General features: G+C 37.9%; 1 long non-coding RNA gene across 1 annotated transcript; it reads right to left on the bottom strand.

Moving 5' to 3' along the window:
• Positions 1–210: 210 nt before the first annotated feature.
• On the bottom strand, positions 211–5,019 carry LOC140143569 (uncharacterized). The gene is made up of 3 exons (XR_011857764.1): positions 4,937–5,019; positions 1,835–1,885; positions 211–225 (listed from the first exon to the last, which is right to left on the bottom strand). It is a non-coding gene; the product is annotated as an uncharacterized lncRNA (long non-coding RNA).
• Between the last annotated feature and the right edge of the window lie 3,148 nt (positions 5,020–8,167).

Raw genomic sequence — 8,167 nt, 5'->3', positions numbered from 1 at the left:
TAATAGGAATACATATCAACATACCTGATTTCCATTGGACAATTCCTCAAGATCATATACAACAATAAACAGACATTGATCGACTCCCAGGAACATTCCATGGGTTAATGCGTATTCCACCTGTCCTGCGAGGTCCCATATTAGGAACTCGCCGGCACCCTGCACTGCCGTCTTGACCACATTTATGCCTGGTGTCATGTCATAGTCATTGCTGCATTGATCTTCCTGTGAGTTGCAAATAAGACGATGAATATAATTATTTACAGCAGGGCCGTTAGTGGCGGAAGGGGGTGGGGTGTTTCCCGAGGGTTGGAGGTTTGGCACTTAACTTTCTGGATCTGGATTATATACTGCCCAACGCCCCTAAAAAGTGGTCAAACGAGCAAGTGGTGCTATTAATCTGCAGATGCTTTAGTGGTTGCTTATTATTTGCTTGCTTTGGAGTACTGTTTCACTGCTGTCTTAAATTTGTCCTTGTCTTCTATGATGTAAGGTGGTAAATTATTCCGGTCAATAAGAGTACGATGATAAAAGTGACGGGAATGGCTCTTCCGGCGTCGCGAACTATAGGCTATACTAGACTATGCCATAGTCGATTTTAGAGAAATTTTAAAATATGTTATTAATCTCGATATTATAGTATAATAAATAGTCTCGATATCGTGTACCACAAATCTAGATGTAGGTATTTTAAGTGATTTTGTGTGATGCCTTGCTTTAAGCAGTTTTTTTTTTTTTTTGAAAGAGCCCTGCCTTCATGCCTACCAGTGACTTTCCAGGCAGTCTGTTTATTTTGGAGAATTGCTCACGTTAGTATTATATATTATGTATTTTGCAACATGGCTGCCGAAAGCATCCATATTGTAATTAGGAGGTCATCGGTTCCTATACAGGGGTCAAATAGAAAAAAAAATATCAGATTTTGTTTTACCTGTTTATAATAAGCACAACAGACATAGTATCCAGTACAGAGAACTGAGAGCCAATTCCGTTAGCACAGGTCCCGGGCCCAGGTAACATTATAGCAAAAATATTCAATATGAATAGAACTCAATGGGCAAAATCATGTCTTTCTGTGTTACTATGGTAACGAGTCATTCTAGGTAGTAACAACTATTCTTTATTAAAATTGATATGATGGGACAGTAACTTTAATAAAGCCAGTTACGGATATTCCGCGGAAATGGGGAAGAAACGCGGAAAAAAGTAGTTCTGCTAAAAGAGAAATATAATGATCTGAAAAAGCTTAAAAAAGCAAAATTAATGAAAAAATATTTTTTACATGAACTAAATGATAAAATCTTCACATTTCAACATAATAAAGTAAAATAATGTTATTGAACTATCATTTGAGCAGCATAGGCCCTATATCGCTCTAAGAATTGCCAATCATGGCCATACCCACTCTATGTGTTGCGATATTGCAATAACCTTATCGGAATTTTCCATCGTAAAAAGTACAAAGCGGAAAAAGCGGAATTGGACATTTGTAAAGCGGAAAGTTTTGGACTTTACTTTAAGACCACTGATATTTTGCTGGTTTGACCCCTGTATAGCTAAAATTATTACTTTTAAATGTTATGCTTGGAAAGAATATTTGTGGTAGTAGATCAAATCTATAAAGAATATTTATTATATCCGTCAAACTATGTACAGTTTTAAATTGTTGCCCAGATGTAAACTTTGGAATTATCTAATTGCCCAAGGCTGACGATTTGACCATCGTCCGAATCTTATTCAGTACCACCAGAGCACAATAATCAGCAAAATATTATTTGATTGACAAAGCAAAGTAACAAACTTTAAAGAAAATAATACAGGTGATGTATCGTACCTTTGCATTTCCTCCTGGTGCTTTTCTTAGTTTCGAAAACCATGAAAGATGCTGTTTGTATTAAAAGAAAGTATTTACTGAAAGTTAATAAGCAGTGTAAAATATGTATATCATAAAATGTTTAAAAGGGTTGTGTCCAATTTTGAGCTAATTTTATCGTTAGGCCCTTTGAAGTAACGGTCGATATTAGCTTAATTTATCAACTACAAAAACACCTCACTCCCTGTGGCCCTCTCATCCGTCCTGACGTTGTTTGAATAATAAGGCAAGGAACCATTGATAATAGAGGCCGTCAGACTTTCGCCATCTTGTGGGTACAAATGACCTGTGTGTTCATGCGTCGGACACTACGCGCACGGCGCAGCTTGCCACGCAACTGTTATCGCGCATCAACGCGGTGATTTTGCTGCTCACGCATGGAGATCGAACGACCATCACAGCGTGTACCCACAATATGGCGGCATATGACGTCACCCTGACAGCCTCTATAGACCTTTTTCTCAGACGTCACCAATCAATCGATATTGGGGTCCAGCATTCGAGTCATCAGCACCCAAACGCAAATACCGCGCCGGCGCGCGCGATCAACTTTGCGCCACGCCAGGCGTCCTGCGCGGAATTGCCAGCTCGCAGTACGCGTTTAGTTCGCCACGGTGTAAAAAGTAAACAAAAAACAAAGATTGAATTTTAAATAGCATCGCGGTTTTTCCGTATCTTTTGTATTTTATGGCATCAAAACAAACTGGAACAAAGGTAACTAGTATACAGAGTCCGTTTAAACAATTCTTTTGTTGAAGCTAAAGTGAAATATGACAAAACAGAGGAGAAAATACGCAGTATTTGGCGTTTTTACACCGTGGACACGTGAGAAACACACGTGTTATTTGTTTACATCTCAGACCCCAATATCGATTAGGTGACGTCATCAGAAAAAGGTCTATAGAAGGAGTGGGGTTTTTGTGTTCAGGTTCAGAATCCGGAAAAAATACAAAAATAGCCAATAAGTATTGCCCTATGCCCACTTCATACAATCTGACATCACTTGGCACAGCATTTTTAACCGGTCACGCTATCTCCTTCCAAACCTTTACCCTGACGCTGTAAAACGCTGCAACAAACTCCTCATATATATAAGATACAACGAATATGTAAATTAAAATAAAATGAAAATCGCATGTCCGATTTCTTTCAAAAAAAAGGAATATACGGTACTTTATCTTATTATATACTATATTAATATGTTTAAAACAAAACAGGCTCAGGTATACAAACATTGAAACCAACGCGATAATATATAATAATATGTCTGCATTTTGATTTTATGATTTACTATGATGTAACCTCTATCCAATCGTAGCTGCCACAGGCATTGAATTTAGAGAAAAAAGAATGAGCTGAAAAAAAAAGAAGAATACCGCATGCATATTCTACTTTGATTTCTATGACAAAGACGATTTTCAACGTAAAAAACGACATGCTGTTTTAGGTATTTATTGATAAAAAAAATATTGATGTGAAGTGTACTTAAAGGAACATACGGTCACCACAGGTCATTTTTCTGCAAAATTGATTTAAAGTTTGATATACTTTAAAGTAATGTTGTTACACAATTTGAAACATTGAGGCCGTTCTATTTTTCAAATGTAGTGGAATATTGAGTAAATACATTATAAACTAAACCACAATACAACTCAGACAGCAAACTCTATAAACCTTCGGCTGTTTTCTAATAAAAAATGGAATTGGTCTAATTTTAAAACGTTGTCATTGGCAAATTTAAAAGTTTAGTTTGAAATATAAATTATATATTTGTCAGCCCAATGATTGCCGAACATGTTATGAAGGGTCCGACACAATTATAATCAATTGATTTTTCCAGTCTTTTTAGTTCACCCGTGTGCATAATGATTATAGCCCCTTCGGACACGAAGGAAGATGGCTCAATCAAAAAAATATTTTTTATGCTTATTATAACTATTTTGGATAGTTATTTGTGAAAAACTAAAAAAAAATTACCTCATCAATTATGCAAATTCAGGCATGTGTACAATTGTATACATTGTGACTAGGTGACGACGTTTACAATGATTTTTGGATACAATTGTACACATTGTGACTAAGTAATGACAATAAAACTTGGTAACATATGTGAAGCAACAAACTTTAACCCTTTGTTTCTTTTTTCTGTTGTCTTCATACGTCCGTATCTGTAGGCTCTTAACTGTCATTAATTTGGTATAAAATACTAATAAACAGTTCTTGTCTTTGGAGAGACCGAGAAAGACATCACACTTAAAAAACTTGATTTCTGAGACTAATTTTGTTACTCCACTCTACACGATCCATTTTTGGTCCCATCGCCGACCAGTTACTCCTAACTATCTCTGTAATAATAGGCCTACAGAGTGGTTTTGCCAAAAAAATGTATCCAGAGCAAATTATAAACTGAATTGAAGTATTAACAAAAGAGTTAAAAAATTACTTATAATGATACACAAAGTATACTAAATAACTCCTATATTTTGATAAGATTAGTCACACTGTGTACAACTGAACACAATATATTGTGCATATATTTACAAGGTGAGACACACTGTGTACAATTGTACACACCATTTAAAAAAAAAATTCTACACCACATATGTTTGAAGCATTTGATCAAAAATAGTGTTCCATGTGTTCTACAGGTCTTACACTAACCCCTTGACTAGAATTTAGCTTGTCCACAATGATATTTCATATAAAATTAAAAAGGGAAAGTACCCGTCTTCTGGCAACGTGCTGTAGTGGGTGATGCCCTCTTAGATTATGAAGAGTGACATTCAGTTAGGCGAGGGCGCTCTGCACTGGAGGATAGCATATGAGTACACAATTGTGCACATGGTGTTTCTTTGCAGTAATAAGCTTCCCTTGGTATACAGGGAGCAATTGAAGTCCATGTATACAATTGTACACAGTATGTACGAAGGGGATAATAATATAATCCATGCGGTATAAGATTGAAATCCTAAAATAATTAAATAATTAAAAAAGTAACAAAAGCCGGTGAATCAAATACATGGATACACATGAGAAAAAAAAATCGCTTTGCAATGTACAAACCTTAGTCAATGTATCTTTGATTGTGGTCTTTCCTGCTGCAGGATTACCACAGATGATGACCTTGATTACACTGACAGGACGACTTCCTTGTGCCATCAACTTACGATGCAGTGTCAACTCCTGTTCAAATAAATATTTTAAGAAGTTTTATTAACCACAGCTATTTGGATGTCTGGCCAAGGAGTTCTCTGGTCTGGCGATCATGGATCTTGCTACTACTGTGGGCGACACCAGGCCTAATTGCCATAATCATATAATGGTGAGTCACTACTGCCAGTCAGCGCCACGGCCGAGTACCGGGCGGAGCAAAACAAAACAACAACAAAAAAAACCGACTGACTTAGACTTCCTGAGTGGGTTTTGTCACCACCTTGGTTGAGTAAATGCTATGTAAAGATAGGCACGTGTCGCAGGGCGACCGTCAATGGGCAACAGCATTGATGTACTCATTCTTGGTGGAAGGGCATTCATCCAAGAGCAGAATAAAAAGCTGGCAGTCGGATGACATTATCTTTCCTATGACTGGCTATATAATGGTCCAGACAGAGGACTACTGTTAGTAAAGAAGTAAACGAGAACTTTTTCCCAAGACAACCTAAATGATGAAGTATTCTAAGAGTAGGGCAGTCACCAGACCTGGAAACCAAGGTGATACCTCTGGTCCCGGAGTAGAAAGGAACGGGCAACAACCGTGTATCTTTGGGAGGTGTGTAATGCGCTTCACAGACTGATAAAAGGGCTGGAACAAAGGACAAAATCGTAAACTTAAGGCATAATAATTGTTTTGGCACATGGAATGTGAGAAGTATGACTGATGATAGCAAACTGCACTATATACACTAGAGAGAGAAACGGAGAGATGTAATATCCCAATCTGTGGATTAGCAGAAGTCAGGTGGACTGGTAAAGACCATTTCTCACTGGACGACGGATGTACTAAAGAGGAATGGAGTAGGTGTTATTATATCGCGAAAAACAGCAAAATATGTCCTCGGCTACAATCCAATCAGTGACAGACTGACAACCATCCGTATCTAAGCAAGACCTGTCAGCATCTCAGTAGTTCAGGAATATGCTCCAACAGCAGATGATGAGACAATTGATTCTCTCTTTCATGAAAGCCTAGAAACCATCAACAAAATTCCTAATAGAGATATTACTATCACCATGTGGAATTTCAATGCCAAAGTTGGAAATGACCTGGATAACAATGATGCCGTTGAAAAGTTTGGTCTGGGCAAAGCTACAGAGAGAGGGGAAAGACTGTTTGATTTCTGCAATGAAAATCAGCTGATCGTTACAAATAAGTTATTCCAACAACATCCTAGGCGGCTTTACACATCAGATAGATTACATCTTAATCAAACGAAGATGGAGGTCAAGTGTGAAGATAGCAAGAACATACCCAGGGGCAGGTTGTGGCTCAGATCACCAGCTTCTGGTTGCTGAAATTAGACCAAAGCTTAAGTCAGTCAAACGGGACACACCTCCACGCAGATATGATATTAATCAGATTAATGATCAGTATCGAGTTGAAGTCAGGAACTTTGTTTCAGATGCTCCGTGAACAGGAAGAAAAGTGGACACCTAACGAATTATGGGAACAAAAAAAGAAAACAATCTCTACAGCAGCGTAGAACAACTTGCCGAAACCAAAGAAATCCCGATCGCCATGGATATGGATATGGATATGAAATGGGTACAATGGCAAAAAAAGACTACAAGTAAAAGCAAGAGGCCTACAAACGGAGAAGGACAGAATGCAGTATAAAGATATTAGTAGAGAAATCAGCGCAGAACCAGAAAAGATAAACAGGATTTCTTGAAAGGATATGCAAAGAGGTTGAATCACATTCTTCTACCAACCACTCCAGGGATCTCTTTCGAGCAGTGAAAGAATTTGATGTAATCAACGATGAAGATGGTGAAATTCTAATTGAGAGTGATCAAAACAAGCAGAGGTACAAAAGTACTGTTTAGGGCTTTATGTAAGTAGAGATGATCTAGGAGGTATGACAGAACCAAATGAGGTTGATGTTATGAGTAGCTGCGAACTCCATATAGCATAATTCACTAAGAATATACTCTCTACTAGTGTAAGGCTTCAATAGCCTAATCAGTGAACATGAATATTAATTACCCTTGTCACATGTTCCATACCAACCAATCACAGCATTATATCATCACCTCATTCCTTATTGCTTGTTGCTACCCAAGTACTAATCCGAGGTATATTGGAGACCCAGCTGAATACAATTATTAAAGCATCATGTAGCTATATTTGCCATGTCCACAACTTGTGTGTAATTCCATACTTATATAAACGCCTCATTCGGGATATTAGATCATAACTTTACAAATTCGTTATAGTTGATGAATATGAACCTGATGTATTAAGATCAGAAGTAGTGATGACAATGAGGACGAGTAAAGCACCAGGATATGAATATATTCCATCCAGCTGAGCTCATCAACGAAGCGGGAGATGAAGTGATGCTCAAATTATGCAATCTTCTCTGGAAAGACAAGAACTGGCCGATAGACTGGACCAGGTCAATATTCCTACCACTAGCTAGAGAATGCAAAAACAACAGGACGGTTGAGAGGATCAAACCGCACATGCGTCGTGAGATTCCCCAGAGAAGGTCGGTTTTGTGGAAGGCAGAGACACAAGAGACCAAATAGCAAACATCAGAAATATTACAGAGTAAGCTATTGGATTCAACCGTCCAGTCAACATGTGCTTCAAAGACTATTCAAAAGCATTTGATACTGTTCAACATCAAATACTGTGGGATACCTTAGTATCAACGGACTTCCCAAAACATGTGGTAGAACTGCTCGAGTGCTGAGGACACTCTATGACGATCAGTAAGAACTATATGTGCCCATCCACCACAAACTGGTCGTAAAGTCGGCATTTTCCATTTTCAGATACAATCAAAAACAGTAATTGGATTTCTATGTTGAATATACTAGGAATTTGACCTTTGATGAACTATAACTTCACTTTCAGATGTCCGATGAAGCTGGTTGAGGTGTCATTTTGAAGCTGAATGTGAATTCTTTCAAAATCTGCAATAAACAGAAAATGATCTAGAGCCGACTTTACTACCACTTCGTGGTGGATGGTCACATATGTGGTGACAGTTATGGGCGGCCGTGAGGGCCAAAAGGGTCTCAAAACAACACAAGGGTCTCAATACAATAAGGTCTCAAAAGGCATAAAGG

Source organism: Amphiura filiformis, unplaced genomic scaffold, assembly GCF_039555335.1.
Source record: "Amphiura filiformis unplaced genomic scaffold, Afil_fr2py scaffold_23, whole genome shotgun sequence".
In the NCBI taxonomy this organism is placed as follows: domain Eukaryota; kingdom Metazoa; phylum Echinodermata; class Ophiuroidea; order Amphilepidida; family Amphiuridae; genus Amphiura; species Amphiura filiformis.
This window is presented reverse-complemented; position numbering and strand designations above follow the sequence as displayed.